This window comes from Grammomys surdaster, unplaced genomic scaffold (assembly GCF_004785775.1).
Source record: "Grammomys surdaster isolate TR1022 unplaced genomic scaffold, NIH_TR_1.0 449, whole genome shotgun sequence".
Taxonomy (NCBI): domain Eukaryota; kingdom Metazoa; phylum Chordata; class Mammalia; order Rodentia; family Muridae; genus Grammomys; species Grammomys surdaster.
Genome location: NW_021604868.1, coordinates 387114 through 407292, shown reverse-complemented (window position 1 = coordinate 407292; position 20179 = coordinate 387114).

Genomic DNA, 20179 nt, shown 5'->3' with positions numbered 1-20179 from the left:
AATTTTCACATATTCCCCCAGGGTTATTAAGACTAGTAGGATTATTTTCTGTTCAAAATTTTTATTTTATTTATCTATTCTTTGAACATTTCATACAGATATAAGGTGTATTTAGATCGGATCCATTCTTAATATCCCCCCACCAATTTCTTCCAGAATCCTGGTTTGCCCTATTCAAATTCATAGCCTCTTTTTTTTTTTTGTAACTCACAGAGTCTAGTTAGTACTATCTGTATGCAGGTGGATGTAAAGCCATCACTGGAGTACTAGTGCATGGGCAATATGATGGTTAATCTTGGCTGTCAAGTTAACACAGGCTAGGAAGAGAAAACCTCAGGTTAGGAATTGCCTCTAACAGTTTGGTTTGTGGGCATGTCTATGGAAAGGGTTTTTTTTTTTTTTATTGTTAACTGATGCCAAAGAGTTTCTCGATTGTTACTTGATGTCAACGTGTGGCTGCCATTTTTGAGCTGGTGGACCTGGGTTCTATAAGAAAAGGAGCTGGACATGAGCGTGTGAACAAGTCAGTTAAAAAAAAACTATCTTCTATGATTTCAACTGCAATTCCTGGTTTTGCTACTATCCTGGATTTTCTCAATCATGAACACTATCCTGTAAACGGAAATAAACCTTTTTCTCCCCAGATTGCTTTGGTCAGAGTGTTTGTCACAACAGCAGAATGTAAACCAGAACTAGGAACCTATGAGAAGCCACACCCCTGAAGAAAAGCTTCTACCAGTAGCCATAAATTAGGAGTGAAAGTTAGTGAAGGAGAAAATGTACCAGTCCAGAATCTTTCAGATGTAATTAATAGAGTTCATTCACTAAAACTCTAGCTTCAATTCCACCAACTTAGTTTATTTAATCTGTTAACACTTAAAAATTTCCCCAGAAGAAATAAGAAACCCAAATCCAAGTGTGTTAAAGAACCTAGGCGGCATCTTCCTTCTCCTCCCATTGTAATTTAACCAAAGCATTTCTCTCCTCCCTTTCCTCCCTCAAAATCCTCCCCATATAACCCTGCCTGCTCCCCTTCAAATTCCTGGCCTATTTTTTTTCTTTGTGACAGGGTTTCTCTGTGTAGCCCTGGCTGTCCTGGAACTCACTCTGTAGACCAGGCTGGCCTCGAACTCAGAAATCCGCCTGCCTCAGCCTCCCAAGTGCTCCTGGCCTATTTGTGCACTAATTGTTCTTATGTACATATATGTAATTTTCCCCAGGGTCATTGATGTATGACTGACAAAAATTTGTGAAAAAGCTGTTGGTCTGGCTTCCCTTGGTATCGACGCTAATCTGTAAGCCAAATAATGCCTCCCCCAAAGGAAATATTGTTGATTCAGTCTGAGTTTAGGAAAATACTTTTCACATATTGTCTCAATGTACTTCCTCTCTATTTTTTCCATAGGTGTTAGAAAGGTTTGATATTCAAAGTGCTCCTTTCCTATTCCCACTGCTGGATCTCCTTACAACATTAGCATCTTTCCCTTGACCTAAATCACCTATTATATTCTTCTGCTTGCATTCACTCGATGCCAGACTTGATATGTTATTGAATGTACACACACACACACACACACACACATACACACACACACATATTTACACACACACACACACACATACACACATATATATATATATATATGTTTGATATTTATTATAAAATTATTACCATGATCAAATCAATTTCCATACCCACCATCTCACAGTAACCATTTGGCGTATACATACAAGAACATACTATTAATTTTACTCACTATGCTGTAATTAGATCAACACATACTCTTCCTCTTAATCTGAAGCATTTTATGCCTTGACCAATATGCTCTCCTTGATGTGACCCTGGGAACCACACTTCTACTTGTTTCTGTAAGTTATACATATTTTTTAAAGATTCCATATGTGCATGATAAGTACTTCTAGCATATCATATCTCTTTCCACTTCTCTGGAAGGTGTGCTAATATCCCACTTTAAATTATGACATCATTGGACACTTTTGGTTTTGCCTTTGAAGCCTGATCAAACTAATTTGAGCACCATAGATTCAGCATTTGTTTTACATTGTTCTTCAAGACTATTTATTTATTTATTCATTATTCTTTAATTTTTTTTACAGTCCAGTCTTTATCCTCCTCCCAGTCCACCCTCTGACTGTTCCTCATCGCATACCTCCTCTCTGACCTCCTGTCTCCAAGAGGATGTCACTACCCTCAATCCTCCCAGACATCCCTATTCCCCAGGGCCTCAACTATCTCTTAAGTGCATATTCTCTTACTGAGGCAAGACCAGGCAGTCCTCTGCTGTATATGTGTCAGAGCCTCATATCAGCTGGTGTATGCTGCCTGGTTGGTGGCTCAGTGTCTGAGAGATCTCAGAGGTCCAGGTTAGTTGAGAGTGTTGGTCTTCCTATGGGGTTGCCCTCCTCCTCATCTTCCAGTTTTTCCCTAATTCAACCACAGAAATCCCCAGCTTCTGTCCATTGGTTGGCTGTAAATATCTGCATCTGACATTTTCAGCTGTATGTTGGGCCTCTAAGAGGACAGTCATGATAGGCTCCTATGTGAAAGCACACCATAGCTTCAGTAATAGTGTCAGGCCTTGGAGCCTCCCCTTGAAATGGATCCCAATTTGTACCTGTTGCTGAACCTCTTTTCCCTCAGGCTCTTCTCCATTTTTGTCTCTGCAGCTCTCTTAGACAGGAACAATTCTGGTCAGAGTTCTTGACTATGGGATAACATCCCCATCTCTTTACTTCATGTCCTGTCATTCTACTGGAGATGGACTCTACGAGTTCCCTTTCTCCACTGTAGGACGTTTCATCTAAAGTACCTCCCTTTGAGTCTTGAGAATCTTTCACCTTCCAGATCTCTGGTATTTGGGGAAACAGAGACTGAAGCCCGGAGGGCCAGCAGAAAGAATTGAAACAGGCACCCTCAGGAGGTAGGAAGTGTGTGTGTGTGTGTGGGGGATATGAATGTTGATTCAGTATTTCAAACAACAGGAATTTGTCTCCTAATTTGGGAAGCTGGAAGTGAGAAGTCTTTACATGTCTTTGGCAGTGGTATTGGTGGTTGAGTGTACCACCTCATACATATTAGGCAAATGTTCTACCATTGAGAGACATGTGCAGCCCTAGAAGGCAGACATCAATGTGTTAGCAGAATTGGTTTCTCCTGAGGGCTGTGAGGGATGGTCTATTTCAGGATTTATTTGACCTACAGACGGCCAACTTCCTCATAACGTGTCATTCCTTCTGCCATTCCTTCTATGTATCTGTATCCACATTTTATCTTCTTATAAAGATGCCAACTGTTAGAATTAAGTGGCAAAAGGTATCTTGGTGGGTCTGTGCCAAAGCATGCTGTAAGGAGGTCATATCATGCAACAGATTTCACATAAGTGGTTTGTTGGGGATAGGAAGCAAAAGGACATCTTGGAATAGGGACATGATAGACATAGAAACAGACAGACAGACAGACAGACAGACAGACACACAGACAGACAGACAGACACACACACACACACACACACACACACAGAGACAGAGACAGAGACAGAGGCGGGGACATTGATGCTGGGAGGGACTTTGTAAAGGATGCACGTGTTGCATAGGAAAATATGAAACTCATAGTGACCATGAAAATGTGCTGCTCCTGGTGGCAGCAGCGGTAGATGATGACACCTTTTTAAAATTATTTTTATTGGATATTTTCTTTATTTACATTTCAAATGTTATCCCCTGTCCCGGTTGTCTCCCCCCAACCCTCTACCCCATCCCCCATCCCCTGTCTATGAGGGTGTTCTCCCACCCACCCCTGTCTACCCGCCCTCAAAGGGATGATGACACCTTAATCAGTTTGTTCTGAGTCTCTGAAGGCCAGGCTATTGGAGTCTCTGATTTATAACATCAGCTCTATCAGAATAAGGCCACCCTAAGGTCCTCATTTGAAACTGATCACCTCTGTAAAGCCTCTACTTCCAAGCAGGGTCACATTTTGAGATACCATGTGTTAGGACTTCACATAGCAGTGTTTTAGAGAACACATTTCAATCCATAACAAAGTCTTTGTCAAATTTCTTTCCTGAGAGAGCAAGAAAGTACTTCTCAGTCATCTCAGGCATTTATGCCTCTGTTGGGTTCCAGTTTTTTGTTTTTTGTGTTTTTTTCCTCAAGGGCTCCTCTTGGTTCTTTGATGTTAGTACAATCTCAGGCCACTAAACTTCACTGTTTCCTCATGTGAACACTTCACAGTAAACATCTGTGTAAGCAGGAACTGTGCAGTTCACCCCCATGTTTTGATATTTGTAGCAACGTTTGAAATGTTCACAATGAAGCCCATTGACATATCTATTACCTGTTCAGTTATATGCCTGCCTTATAAACATTTAAGATCTATCCTCTTTAAGATTTATCTTCATTTAAGATCTTATCCTCTTTTATATGTAAGTATATTATACAGTTTTGTTAGCTCTGATGACCATGTCGCACATTAGATCTCTAGAAACTCATCATTTTGGTTAGCTTAATGGTTATACCCTTTGAACTACATCAGCTCCTCTTCCATATCCCCTAACCCTTAGTCATTGTTATACTCTTTGTTTCTAGACTTGACAAAGTGTGGGGTCATATATATCCTATGATTGGCTTCTTTCACTGTGCATATTCTCCTCTAGGCCATTTTATGTGGCCATAAATGGCAGGATTTCCTTTTTTTTTTTTTTTAGCTCAAATAACCTATTACACATCTGCCTTTTATTCTTCTTTATTCACTCATTTATGATCACATAATTTCTGTATTTTGGCTGATGTAAATAAGAATGCAATGGATGCAAAGATGTAGATATTTTTTTCAGTCTCTATTTCAATTCCTTTGGGCATATATCCAGAAGTGGGATTGATGGGACATATGGCAGTGCTATTTATACCTTCCTGAGGAACTTCTATCCTGGATTTTATACTGGCTGTGCCAATTCACATTCTCACAAGATTACAAAAAGATTCTCTCTTTCTCACATTTTTTTTGACAAACTTGTTTTCTTTTGATTCTTTGATAATAACCACCCTAACATGTGTGAAGAAATAGCTTACTGTTTTGATTTGCATTTCCCTGATGTTTAGAGATATTGAGTACATTCTAATATTCCCTGTTGTGTATCATTGTAAAAAAACAAGTCTGTTCAGTCCTTTGCCCATTTTTTTTGGAGAAGATCTCCAATAATTTTAATTATGGTTAGTTACAGGAATATGGGTGAGCTGTTATTTGCAGAAATACAGTCACTTTACCATGGCTATACTTTTCGGAAAAAAAAAAAAACTTTTTCTCTTAGCAACCATTATTGACCTGTAGGTTCTCAGAGAGAGGTAGGCCTGGCTTCTTAAGTTCCTCCATGTTAAAACTGTTAACTTTTCATGAATTGTCCAGGATGGGTAGGATCTTGTGAACACCTCTTCTCCCCATGAGAAGATGTTCATGGAGCAGTCTTGTGTAGATCTTGGGCAGACAATCACAGCTGCTCTGAGTTCAAGAGTGAAACAGCATCCAGCACAGAAGACAGTACTATAACCCTTCACCTTTTCTTCCAGCTCTTACATCTTCCTGTTCACTCTTGATCTAAATTCTTTGAGCCTTGGAAGGAATGACACAAATGTCACACTTAGGGGTAGGTATTAAACAGTCACTTGTTCTCAGTTCTTGGACTAATTATGACTTTCTGCAGTAACTATTACCTACTCTCTGCCCTGTCTCATAACTGAGGGAAGTTTTTAGTTTTCTTGTTAGTTGTAAAAGTTCTTAATATAGTTTAGTTATCAATCTCTTATGAAATTTAGTATGCATATACTTTCCAAATAATTACCATTTTATTTTGTTGGCTTTCTTGTGTAAACATATTTTTAGTTTAATATACTTCTGCTTATTTAATTTTGCTTTAGTAGTCTCTACTTTTGATGTCCTATTCCCAAACCACTGCCAAAAATAATATCAACTGGTTTCCTCCTAGGAATTTTACAGTTTTAAGTCTTAAATATTTAATGTAGTTTATATTATTTTGTGTATTATGTAAAATAAGGTCCCTATTTCTATCTTTTCTGTGAATATTTAATTTTCTAACACTATTTACTGAGAAAAATAAATTATCATTCTTGTTTGATTATGAATTGTCAACACTTTTGTTGAAGGTTAGTTTACCATGTATGTACTTATATGTGTGTTTATTTCTTAGATTTTATTTTGGTTCATTGTCTTTATGTCTGTTACGATCTTACTGTATTTTTCAGGATCTCCACGTTCATGTGGAAATTATATAACCTTTCTTATGTAGGAGCTACAGGTACATATCACACATTGGTAGAGTGTTCCTTATGTACATTCTTATATGAACAATTCCAGCTCCAAATTATCTTTATTCATGATTCCATAGCAGTATTTATAACGTCTTAATTCAGGGCCATGAATAGAGCTGGATTCTATTCAACCTATTCACTTGAATTTTATATCCCATCCTATATCCTGTGGTTTATTGTGAGTATCCAATCATGAAAGATAAGACTTCTACAGAAGAACACATGGTGGGTGGTGGATAGCACAAGTTTCTTCCAATAAGGAAAACCCTTTTTACATATGTGGACCTTCAGAAGAGAAAGTGCTGGTCTGTCCCATATGTAGTACTTAGTATATGCATCTTCACATAGAGACCTTATATGTATCTATAGAGAAAATATAGGGGAAATCTTGTAGCAGATCTCATATGAATGCAGCAAAATTTTTAGAACTCATTCTGGAACAAGAGAGGATATGAAGCCATGGCCTACTAATTTTCCTATTTACATGAAAGGTCATCACAACAGTTTTTCTTTCACCCTGTAATGTGTAACTTTCTTCTAAGTTTTAACTATATAGTACTTTTTTATTATTTGAGAAGTTTATCAATTTATATAGTATGTTTTGATCATATTCACACCTTTTCCTCCTTCAGTTCTTGCTTACCCTCCCACACTGGCCTCCCAGCCTCTCTTTTTTAGTAGCCCACTAAGTCTAAATAGTTCTGCCTATGAGCATGCCTGTGGTACTGTCCACTGAAGCATGGCCAAGCTAACACCAGTCACACTCCTAAAGAAAACTGACTCCTCCTCCACTAGCCACCACCAACTATTAATAGCTCCTCTGCTATTGGTGAGGACTCATGCCCTTCCTTCTTCCTTGCTGAGATGTTGACTTGATCTTGTGAAACTCTTGTGCTGGCAACTTTTACAGGCTACTGTGAGTTTATACATGCAATAGCCTTGTGATATTCAAGAACTTACTACTTTTATTTTGTTAAATGGTCATAGTATTAAATTACCTTCTAAATACTTATCTTTGTGACCATAGATGAAGGACTTGCTCAATACTCATCAGAAAAGCTCCCCCTCTCTTTTTAAAGCTGGGCAATGATGGTGTACACCTTTGATGCCAGCACCCGGGAGGCAGAAGCAGGTGAATCTCTAAAGTCAAGGCCAGCCTGATCTACAAAGTGAGTTCAAGGACAACCATGGAAACCCTGTCTCAAGAACTGTCAATTGACACCTAGTTTTTTTTTAAACTATAGCAAAAATATTTATTCATAGGAATTAATGTATCCTTCTCATATGGTTCACTTAGTGAAATTTGAATAAAGAGGAACGGGATGCATAAGAGAAATGACATAGAAGAGGTAATTTATAACTCATTAAAATGTATCACTCAAAACAAGCATTAACAATGTTTCTTATTATAGAGTGACTCACTCTATTCTTCAATAACCAAGAGGACTGTATGGGCAGTTCACTACTAATGGAAACCCAGGTTGGCTGGCAAGTGAAGATATGGCCAATGAGGTTCTCAGAGGAATATGGTGGAATAAATAAATGTATAAATTTTTTTTTAGTAGATTCTGCCTCTATCAGTGGTGCCAGTTTGAACTAGCTAGATAGGTGCTTTCAACTTACAAATAAGTGTCACTGTGCAGAAAAAAAACAACTCATAAAGTATGGATAAGAAGCCTAGATTAAAGTTTAGAGTTCACAGTTTAACAGATTTAGTACGGCATGTGGAATTTAATATAGAGACTCAAAACTGATCAATATACATAGAGTCAATGTCTGTGGCATGCTCATCCACAAATGGGACATCTTTAATATGTACTCTCTGCCACTCCAAGGCTCTTGAGAACATCATGGGAGATGGTATAGAGGTTTGAATAAGTGTAATCTCCATGGGCCCATAGATTTGTATACTGGGTTCCTGGTTGGTGGAACTGTTTAGGAAGGGTTAGATGGCGTGGCCTTGTTGGAGAAAGTGTGCCACAGTGTGTGCTTTGAACCTCCAAAAGCCTTCCACCATCCCCAGCACTTTCTTCTTCCTGTTTGTGGTTCTGAGTTGTGAGCTCTCAGTTGTGGCTCAAGCCACTTGCTGCTTGCTACCTATGTCCTGACACGATAAACAATAACTCTCTGAAATCATAAGCAAATAAACCATTTCTTCTATAATCACCTTAGTCGTGGTGTCTTATCACAGTAATGTAAAAGTTACTAATACAGAGTAAAAACCAGTATAAGAGCCAGGGTTTGTGATGGTTAATCTTTTCAATTTGGTTTGATTGAGAGATAACCAGGAAATCAGTTAAACAGATCTCTAGGTGTATCTGAGAGGACATTTCCACAGACAGAGCATAAGAGGTCTGACCCAATGAAAGATTTAATTCACAATTAATTAAAAATCCAAACTGACTATCAGGAGTTGGTTAAGCTGTGGAAGGTAGAGTCTCATTGGAGAAAGTAGGTCACTGGGAATATGTCCTTGTGTAGAATATATTGCTCTGTTGCTGCTGCCTATTAGGTCGTGTCTGCCAAGAGTTGAATAGCTCTACTTCACCACATCCTCTCTTCCTTTTGGATTTGTACTTCTGAAATCATAATGTAAAGTAAATTCTACTTTATATTTTTATTTTTTCTTTATAAGTTTTTGAGATTATAATTATACCAGTTTTTATTTTAGACAGTGTGTGTGTGTGTGTGTGTGTGTGTGTGTGTGTGTGTGTACACAAATTCAATTTCCCGAGGGGGCCAGAAAAAGGCATTGGATCTCTTGAGTCTAGAGTTAGAGGTGGTTGTGAGCCACTTGATCTGAGTGCTTGGAACCAAATTCAAGTCCATAAGCAGTATGCTCTTTTAACTGCTGAGACATTTCTCTAGATCTAGCGCCTTCTGTTGGTTTGAATGAGAAACACCCCATGCCCATAGGCTCATAAGTTTGAATGCTGGTCCAAGCTGGTATGACTGTTTGGGAAAGATGATGAGGACTTGCTGAAGGAAGAATGTTACTAGGAGTTGGCTTTGAGTACACCATTTGAGACTCTCAGCCTTTCTCTCTCTCTCTCTCTCTCTCTCTCTCTCTCTCTCTCTCTCTCTCTCCTCTTCTCTCTACATCATGCATCATGTCTGTGTTGTCAGCACAAAGGAGAACTCTTTGCCCCAGAGGGACAAATAACAGGAAATGAGACAAAGAGAATGAGGGAGAAGGGGAAGGGAACAAGGGAGAGGGGGAAAGGGTGTTTTTCTTAAGAGAGTGGAACAAAGATGTAAGCTTTTAGCTACTATTTCCAGCCCCATGTTCCTGTCTGTGCCCACATTTCCTACCACAGTGGACCTGGATTTACTCTCTCAAGCTATAGGCAAACCCCAATTAAATGTTTCTTAAAATGAGTTGCCTTTGTTACAGCAATATGCTGGATCCTCAAGAGCTTGAGTTGTAGGTGCTTGTGAGCTACAGTATGTGTAGTAGGAACCCAACTCTGGTCCTCTGCAAGAGCAGCCAACATTCTTAACAGCTGAACCATCTCTATACACCCCAACACTGGGCTATTGCTAATTTCTCTTTTCATAAAAGCTACCGATGTAAGCACTGTAGTATCTAGAATACCGTGCTCTTACAGACCATGTTGGTAAATTCTTTAGTTAGAAGAAGGCATATCTGACCTTTGATCGAAGAACTCTAGTGATTCATGTAGCTTGATTTGTTTCAAGGGGGGCAGCATGTATCCAAGAGAAGCATTCCGTTGTTCTTGCCCTCTATTTTGTGTCACTGAGAAGTTGAATTTATTTTGTCTAGTGACAAATTGATTCACAGATTAAATTCATGATCCCTTCTGATTATAATTGGACAGTTATATAGAAATGTACTGAGGTTAATAAAGGATCTAGCATCAGCACAAGATTTCCCAAGATCATGTTGTCAGCACAAAAGAGAATTATTTGCCCCAGAGGGACAAAGGACGGGAAATGAGTCAAAGAAGAGGTAGAGAATGAGGAAGAAGGGAAGAAGGGGAAAGGAATAAGGAAGAGGGAGAAAGGGTATTCTTCCCAGGAGAGTGGAACAAAGGACTGCCTCTGGCTAGAGAAGAGACAGACTGGCCCATAGAAAAATGGCAGTTTATAAAGGTAAAAGAGCAAACCTTGTGTTAGCAAGAGGTATTTAATTTTGATTGGGGATGTTGATTAGCGAAGTCAAAGGGGGCTTTTGATTCCTGGAATTTAATAACCTGTCAGTTGTGACCAGTCTGGGAGTTTTATATCAGAAACCCTGCATATCACTTATTTACATTATGATTCATAACAGTAGCAAAATTTCAGTTATGAAGTAGCAACAAAAACAACTTTATGGTTATGAACTGAATTTTATGAGGAATTTTATTAAAGGGTCATGGTGTTAGGAAGGTTAAGGACAAGCTAGAAGATGAGGCATTCATCTCTGATGAGTTTTATTGAAACAGAAAAGAGAGACCACCCAGTTATGTAATGATTAATCCATATTCCAAAATGACCACTTTGCTGATGACAGGAGGAGGATGAAGAGACATATGCTGAGATATATGTTGTTTAGTCTGTGGTTTGTTTAGCATACCCAAGAGGATTTTTTTATTCACGTTTTTCTCAAGAACAAGGAGGGCTAAGGTGGAAGTTGAGGGCCATTCTTTTTTTTTTTTAAACTAGAACCAGAGCCTTATTCACTGATGAAAGTTTGTTGGAAACTATCATCTGCAAGGATTCTGTTTATTCAGATGTTAAATGCAGTAATACGGAAACCACTGAGATTCTTAGAAGCTCTTCTAGGCACTGTACAATATTGCTGAGGATTTGTAATTTAATTTCCAGAGTGAACTATAGAATGCTGTGAGTTGGTTGTGTAGCAGTTTTCTCTAGGATTGAAACATTCCATTTTGTAGGAAGCTTTAAGACAAAGTATAAACAACTACAAAGTAGCTGCAGGAAGACCCTGAAACTGTTCAGATGCACTAGGCTCTTCCCTCCTAGAGTAAGCAGTATAGACAGCTGAGAGTCACTCTCAGATAAGCTAATCTGCAAAGACAGCTCAGAAAAGCCAAGCTACAAAGAAGACTCAGATCAGACCTGGAAGAAGCAGAAACCAGATGAACTGCCTGGAAGAGGTTTAAACCAGAGTCACTTGGAAAGGACACTCTCCAACATGTTGAGCTGCTTGTAGGCTGTACTGTATGCTCTAGGTGCCCAACTTTTGTCAGCAGTCAACCATGTTGGGGGGGTTAAGTGATGCAGCTGTCTTCAAATCATTTCTGCTCCAGTAGGTAAGTCCAAACACATAATCTGTAAATAACCTCAACAAAACTTATTGACTCACCAAGGTGGACTTTGGTGGTATCCTTACCTTGGTCTCCTATCTGGGGTGGGTTAGTAGATATGTGTGTATTTTTTTCCTCCAGGAAAAGCTTTGTCATACAACACAGCTTAAGGATAGGTACTTAAAAATACGTATTTATTTATTTATTTATTTATTTATTTATTTATTTATCTACTTGCTTATGTTTTTAATTATTTACTTTGTAGTGGTAGAGATAAAACCCAAGACCTTGCACGTGTTACGGCAGTATTTACCACTGGGGCAAATCTACAGCCCCATATAGGTATTTTTGAATTGACAGAAGGTATGGTATTGCCAATGATGCTGTTCAGTGTATTGTGGGAAGAGTTGAGAGAGCTCCGAAGCAAAGCTAATGCTGTTTTACTCTCACTTGTGGTCTTACTTATTATGGTTAGGTCTCAAGTACGAACATTAATGAAGCAGATATTACCTGAGAGTTATCATTTTTAAAGAGTTATCCATTTTAAGTGAAAATTTAAGTCATATAAGACTTACAAGAAAAAGTATTCAGTACCCCTCCAGATGAGGAAGTCTTGGATACAGGGACTGAGTTAGCACTTCAGCCTTCTCTTGCCATTAGTTCACCTTCATTCTTGAGAACATGTTCATAATTTTCATGAATATATAAGGCTAGCAAAGGGCAGGAAGAAATATAAACTGTGGAATCTATAGGCTCCCCAAGGAAATGGCTTGCTTCTGTACATGGAAGATGGGATTCTGATTAATGGGTGGAATCTTAGCCATGTTATATTTAATGAAAAAGAGTAGCCTCCAAATGTGCCTTATGTTTTGACCATAGGTAAGGCAGATACCCTCCAAATGACAGGATGGACTTGCACCTGCCATTGGGATGAGACTAGATGATCTAATTTCTGGTAGTGGTATACATTATCAGTGTTGCTAGTACCATATGCGGATGTACACGAATAAGGACTTATTGAGGTGAAAAAGGTGAATCAATAGGCTTATGATACCTATACTACATGTGGCTGTCTATATTATCCTAGAAGTCATGGTAATTCATGTATAATTTAGGACCTAACTCCCAGATAATACGAAGCAATACCTGTGTGGGTCTTAGGAAGCCTGGTTAACGTGCCATCTGCATAGTCAGAGGACCACTGGATAATAGCTAGAAGTGCTAGAGCTGGTGCTCTCCTCAGGTGTGCTGGAAGGTATGGGCTGTAGTAGATCTTGTCTTCACTTATGATGTTTACGAGACTACAAACATGCTCATAGAATTCTAGGTAAGAACTTTTAGTTGGACTGTAGTGTTTTTAAATTTTGTTTACGTACTAATCAATTGTTTTCTTTATTGTGGTACTGGAGATCTAATCTAGGACCTTGCACATGTTATACAAATTCTCTAGCAGGGAGCTACACTATTAGCCTGGACTGTTTGTTTATAATTAGATTCACCATTTATATTGAATCAAACAGTGAAGCCACACTCATAGAAAAATTTATCCAGTAATGGAAAGTTACTTGGGATGCCACTGGATAGTGCAGGAGTTCTTAACCTTCCTAATGCTGCAACCCTTTAATATTCAGTTCCTCATGTTGTGGCAATTCCCCACCATAAAATTATGTTCATTGCTACTTCATAACCATAGTATTACTGTTATGAATAGTAATGTCAATATGTATGTTTTCTGATGGTCTTAGGTGACCCCTGTGAAAGGGTCTTTAAATTCACAAAGGGGTCGTGACCCACAAGTTGACAGCCACTGGAATAGTGAAATATGTTCTTACTGAAGAAACTGAAAAGAAGTTGGAACCAATAGTAAGTTCCCCGTGATAAAGACACATCAAAAGCAAAATAAAAATGTGATATAGCATTTGACTTTGGAGGCTTCAGACCAAATGTACCATATATGTCATATATTCTTTTCATTTAACACTTTTTCCTATGTTTACCTTTGGACAACCAAGGTCTTGAATTTTCATGTTACGAACATAAGTTGGGATATATTCTAACCAAATGATGTATGTGAGGGGCTTTATCAGCATTGTTGCTGCCTGCAGTTTCATTGGTCCCTTTTCAGGAATGGGCACCAACAAGATCATTGGGTTCCTCTGAAAGAAGGCACTAGAACAAAAGTTACATGGAGGAGATACAAGAGGGGATAGAATACTGGCAGAGACAGGCAGCAAGGGCAATTCTTGTTGTTTTCCATAGGCTTCCCTTCTCCTGCCCTCCCACTGGATTAAGTAGTAGACTGACCATATTTTTTCTTTTTCTTTTTTATCTTTTATTTTATTTATTTACATTTCTTTTTTTAAATTTTTTTATTGGATGTTTTATTTCCATTTCTTTTTTTAAAATTTATTTTTATTGGATGTTTTATTTACATTTCATATGTTGTCCCCTTACTCCATCCCCCACCCAGCCAGGAACCCCCTATCCCCTCACCCCTCCTCCTTCTTCTCTGTGGACATAACCCCTACCTACCCCCCCACACTCCCCCTTCCCCACCCTCAAAATTCCCACCCCCTGGGGTGTCCAGCCTTCATGAGGGCAAGGATCTCTTCTACCACCTATGCCCAGCAGGGCCCTCCACTCTTACATATTCAGCTGAAGCCCTGGATCCCTCCCTACGTGCTCCCGGGCTGGTGGTTTAGACCCTGGGAGCTGTGGTTGGTTGGTATTGTTGCTCTCCTCATGGAACAGCAAACCCTTTCAGCTCCAACAGTCTTCGCTCTAACTCCTCCATTGAGAACCCCATTATCAGTTCAATGGCTAGTTGTGAGCATCTGCCTCTGAATATGTCAGAATCTTGAAGACCTCTGAGGAGACATCCATATCAGGCTCTTATCAGCATGCACTTCCTGACTTCCACATCAGTGTCTACTTTTGGTGACTGCACATGGGATGGATACTCAGGTAGAACGGTCTTCAGATGGCCCCTCCTTCAGTTTCTGTCCCTCACTTTGTCTCCATATTTGCTCCCTTGAGTACTTTGTTGCTCCTTCTAAGAAGGACCGAATCACCCCCTCTTGGTCTTCCTTCTTCATGAGCTTCATGTGGCCTGTGAGTTGCATCTTGGGCATTTCAAGGTTCTGGGCTAATATCCAATAATCAGTGAGTGAATAGAATACCATGTGTGTTCTTTTGTGATTCGCTTACTTCACTCAGGATGATAATTTCTAGTTCCATCCATTTACCTTGGAAACTCTCGAATTCATTGCTTTTAATAGCTGAGTAATACTCCATTGTGTAAATATGCCACATTTTTTGAATCCATTACTCAGTTGAAGGACATTTGGGTTCTTTCTAGCTCCTGGCTATTATAAATAAGGCTGCTATGAACATAGTTGAGCATATGTCCTTGTTATATGTTCGAGCATCTTCTGGGTATATGCCTAGGAGTGGTATAGCTGGATCCTCAGGTAATGCTATGTCCAATTTTCTGAGGAACCGCCACACTGATTTCCAAAGTGGTTGCACCATCTTGCAGTCCCACCAACAATGGAGGAGTGTTCCTCTTTCTCCACACCCTCACCAGCATCTACTATCACCTGAGTTCTTAAACTTAGCCATTCTGACTGGTGTGAGATGGAATCTCAGGGTTGTTTTGATTTGCATTTCCCTGACAACTAAGGATACTGAACATTTCTTTAGGTGCTTCTCAGCCATTCGAGTTTCCTCCATTGAAAATTCTTTGTTAAGCTCTATACCCCATTTTTTAATAGGGTTATTTGGTTGTCTGGAGTCTAATTTCTTGAGTTCTTTGTATATATTGGATATTAGCCCTCTATCAGATGAAGGATTGGTCAAGATCTTTTCCCAATTTGTTGGTTGTCGTTTTGTCCTATTGACAGTGTCCTTTGCCTTACAGAAACTTTGCAATTTTATGAAGTCCCATTTGTCAATTCTTGATCTTAGAGCATATGCCATTGGAGTTCTGTTCAGGAACTTTTCCCCTGTGCCCAAGTATTCGAGGCTCTTCCCCACCTTCTCTTCTATTAGTTTCAGTGTATCTGGTTTTATGTGGAGGTCCTTTATCCACTTAGACTTGAGCTTTGTACAAGGGGATAAGAATGGATCAATTTTCATTCTTCTACATGTTGTCCTCCAGTTGAACCAGCACCATTTGTTGAAAATGCTGTCCTTTTTCCACTGGACAGTTTTAGCTCCTTTGTCAAAGATCAAGTGACCATAGGAGTGTGGGTTCATTTCTGGGTCTTCAATTCTATTCCATTGATCTTCCAGCCTGTCTCTGTACCAATACCAGGTAGTTTTTAATCACTATTGCTCTGTAGTACAGCTTGAGGTCAGGGATGGTGATTCCTCCAGAAGTTCTTTTATTGTTGAGAATAGTTTTCGCTATCCTGGATTTTTTGTTATTCCATATGAATTTGAGAATTTCCTTTTCTAACTCTGTGAAGAATTGAGTTGGGATTTTAATGGGGATTGCATTGAATCTGTAGATAGCTTTTGGCAAGATGGTCATTTTTATTATGTTAATCCTGCGAATCCATGAGCATGGGAGATCTTTCCATCTTCTGAGATCTTCTTCGATTTCTTTCTTCAGAGACTTGAAGTTCTTGTCATACAGGTCTTTCACTTGCTTGGTTAGATTCACACCAAGGTATTTCATATTATTTGCAACTATTGTGAAGGGTGTCATTTCCATAATTTTTTTCTCAGCCAGTTTATCTTTTGAGTAGAGGAAGGCTACTGATTTGTTTGAGTTGATTTTATAACCAGCCACTTTGCTGAAGTTGTTTATCAGGATTAGGAGTTCTCTGGTGGAAGTTTGGGGGTCACTTAAGTATACTATCATATCATCTGCAAATAGTGATATTTTGACTTCTTCCTTTCCTATTTGTATCCCTTTGACTTCTTTTTGTTGTCTAATTGCTCTGGCTAGGACTTCCAGTACTATATTGAATAGGTAGGGGGAGAGTGGGCAGCCTTGTCTAGTCCCTGATCTTAGTGGGATTGCTTCAAGAATCTCTCCATTTAGCTTGATGTTGGCTACTGGTTTGCTGTAAATTGCTTTTATTATGTTTAGGTAGGGGCCTTGAATTCCTGATCTTTCCAAGACTTTTATCATGAAAGGATGTTGAATTTTGTCAAATGCTTTCTCAGCATCTAGTGAGATGATCATGTGGTTTTTTTCTTTGAGTTTGTTTATATAGTGGATTACATTGATGGATTTCTGAATATTGAACCATCCCTGCATTCCTGGGATAAGACCTACTTGATCATGATGGATGATTGTTTTGATGTGTTCTTGGATTCGGTTTGCTAGAATTTTATTGAGTATTTTTGCATCGATGTTCATAAGGGAGATTGGTCTGAAGTTCTCTTTCTTCGTCGGGTCTTTGTGGGGTTTGGTTATGATTGTAATTGTAGCTTCATTGAACGAATTGGGCAGTGTTCTTTCTGTTTCTATTTTGTGGAATAGTTTGAAGAGAATTGGTATTAGGTGTTCCTTGAAGGTCTGATAGAATTCAGCACTAAAACCATCTGGTCCTGGGCTTTTTTTTAGTGGGGAGACTTTTTATGACTGCTTCTATTTCCTGAGGGGTTATGGGACTATTTAGATGGTTTGTCTGCTCCTGGTTTAACTTTGGTACCTGGTATCTGTCTAGGAAATTGTCCATTTCATCCAGGTTTTCCCATTTTGTTGAGTATAGGCCTTTGTAGTAGGATCTGATGATTTTTTGAATGTCTTCAGTTTCTGTTGTTATGTCTCCCTTTTCAGTTCTGATTTTATTAATTTGGATACTGTCTCTGTGCCCTCTGGTTAATCTGGCTAACTGTTTATCTATCTTGTTGATTTTCTCAAAGAACCAGTTCCTGGTTTTATTGATATTTTGTATTGTTCTTTCTGTTTCTATTTGGTTGATTTCAGCCCTGAGTTTGACTCTTTCCTGCCTTCTACTCCTCCTGGGTGTATTTGTTTCTTTTTGTTCTAGAGCTTTTAGTTGTGCAGTCAAGTTGTTAGTATGTGCTGTTTCCAGTTTCTTTTTGTAGGCATTTAGAGCTATGAGTTTTCCTCTTAGCACTGCCTTCATGGAGTCCCACAAGGTTTGGTATGATGTGTCCTCATTTTCATTGAATTCTAAAAAGTCTTTAATTTCTTTCTTTATTTCTTCCTTGACCAAGTCATCACTGAGTAGAGAGTTGTTCAGTTTCTATGTGCACGTGGGTTTTCCATTGGTTTTGTCATTATTAAAGACCAGTCTTATTCTGTGGTGATCTGATAAGATGCAAGGGATTAATTCAATCTTTTTGTATCTGTAGAGGCCTGTTTTGTGACCAATTATATGGTCAGTTTTGGAGAAGGTACCATGAGGTGCTGAGAAAAAATTATATTCTTTTGTTTTAGGATGAAATCTTTTATAGATGTCTGTTAAGTCCATTTGGTTCATAACTTCTGTTAATGTCAAAGTGCCTCGGTTTTGTTTCTTTTTCCATGATCTGTCCATTGCTGAGAGTGGGGTGTTGAAATCCCCCACTATTATTGTGTGAGGTGTAATGTGTGTTTTGAGCTTTAGTAGAGTTTCTTTTATGTATGTGGGTGCCCTTGCATTTGGAGCATAGATGTTCAGAATTGAGAGTTCACCTTGGTAGATTTTTCCTTTGATGAGTATGAAGTGTCCTTCCTTATCTTTTTTGATTAATATTGGATGAAAGATTTATTTACATTTCAAATGTTATCCCCCTTCCCAGCTTCCCCTCTACAACCTGCTATCCCACCCCTCCCTTCTGCTTCTATGAAGGTGCTCTCCCACCCATCAAACCACTCCTGTCTCACTGCCCTAACATTACCCTATGTTGAGGTATTGAGCCTTCACACGACCAAGGGCCTCCCCTCCCATTGATGCCAGATAAGGCCATCCTCTGGTACATATGTGGCTCGAGCCATGTGTCCCTCCACGTGTATTCTTTGGTTGGTAGTTTAGTCTCTAAGAGCCCTGGTGGGTATGGTTGGTTGATATTGTTCTCCCTATGGGGTTGCAAACCCCTTCAGCTCCTTCAGTCCTTGCCCTTACTCCTCCACTAGGGTCTCCATACTTATTCTGATGGTTGGTTGCAAGCATCCACATCTATATTTGTCAGGCTCTGGCAGATCCCTGTCAGCAAGAACTTCTTAGCATTAACAATAGTGTCTGGGTTTGGTGACTGTGTGTGAGATACATCCCCAGGTGGGGCAGTCTCTGGATGGCCTTTCCTTCAGTCTCTGCTCCACTCTTTGTCCATGCATTTCATTTAGACAGGAAAAAATTCTGTGTTTTTATATTTTTGAGATGGGTGGGTGGCCCTCATCCCTCAAGCTGAGGCTGTGCCTAACCTCTGGATATGGTCTCTACAGGTTCTCTCTCTCCCCTATGTTGGGTATAGACTGACAATATTAAAGCCAAATTTGTTTCAGTGTAAAGCTTAGCACTTCCACTAGATGGTGACAAAAGGCCACATGTTGTCCTTTTAAAGTGGCTGGATTATTTATGATAGGCAAGCATTTCTACAATTAGAGGAATGGTTTGGGGAAAGTGAATTATATCTGAAATACTGATTCCTTTGGAGTGGATAAACACACCAGGATCAAACCTTTGGAAGAAAGTGTTTATGAAAGCCATCTCAATAAAACAGTAGCCTCAAATGGCAAGCAAACACCAGTCACAGGCCTATAAGAATACATTGAGTGGTCAATTATCTGTTTGAAATCTAAGTGCCTTTCTAGTGCCTTCTTTCAAGGGAACCCAGTGCTCTTGTTGGTGCTTCTTCCAGGCAGCAGCAATGCTAATAAAGCCCCTTGAATACATTATTTGGCACAAGTCTCTGTACAGAGGCTTCAACAGAATGCATAAATTGCCATCAAGCAACGTTAAACACCAAATAGAGTCAGTTTCTAGTATAAAAGTTGAAAGCCCTTACTATTATTTATGTGGGAACAGGATTTGTTGTTTAGGAATCCTTGACTCTCCTCTCGGCAAGGGGTCCACATGGCACTGAGAGATAAAGATAAAGATAAGATTGTTGTTTCTTGGTACACATTCTCCCTACTCCTGGGCTATATTGAGATACCATGTCTGTAGCTTGCATTGGTCCCAAGTAGACCTTCTTCAGATAGATACTAGATTGGCATAAAAGCTTCTACAAAGAACTATGATATGTAGCCTCCATCCTCAAGGCCTGAGTTAGAGCCAATAATAGCCCATAATCACAATATAAAGCTCATTCTTAGGGGTCAGAGAGATGGCTCAATATTTGAAGGTCTTGGCTGCAAGCAAGGCATGGTGGCACAAGCCTTTAGTCCCTGTACATGGGAGGCAGAAGCAGATTGATCTCTATGAATTCAGGGCCAGTCTGGTCCTGAGTGAGTTTCAGAACAGATAGGATGACACAGAGAAACCCTGACTTGAAAAACTAAAACTAAACTAAACTAAACTAAACTAAACTAAACTAAACTAAACTAAACTAAACTAAACTAAACTAAACTAAACTAAAAGTACTGGCTGCTCTTCCAA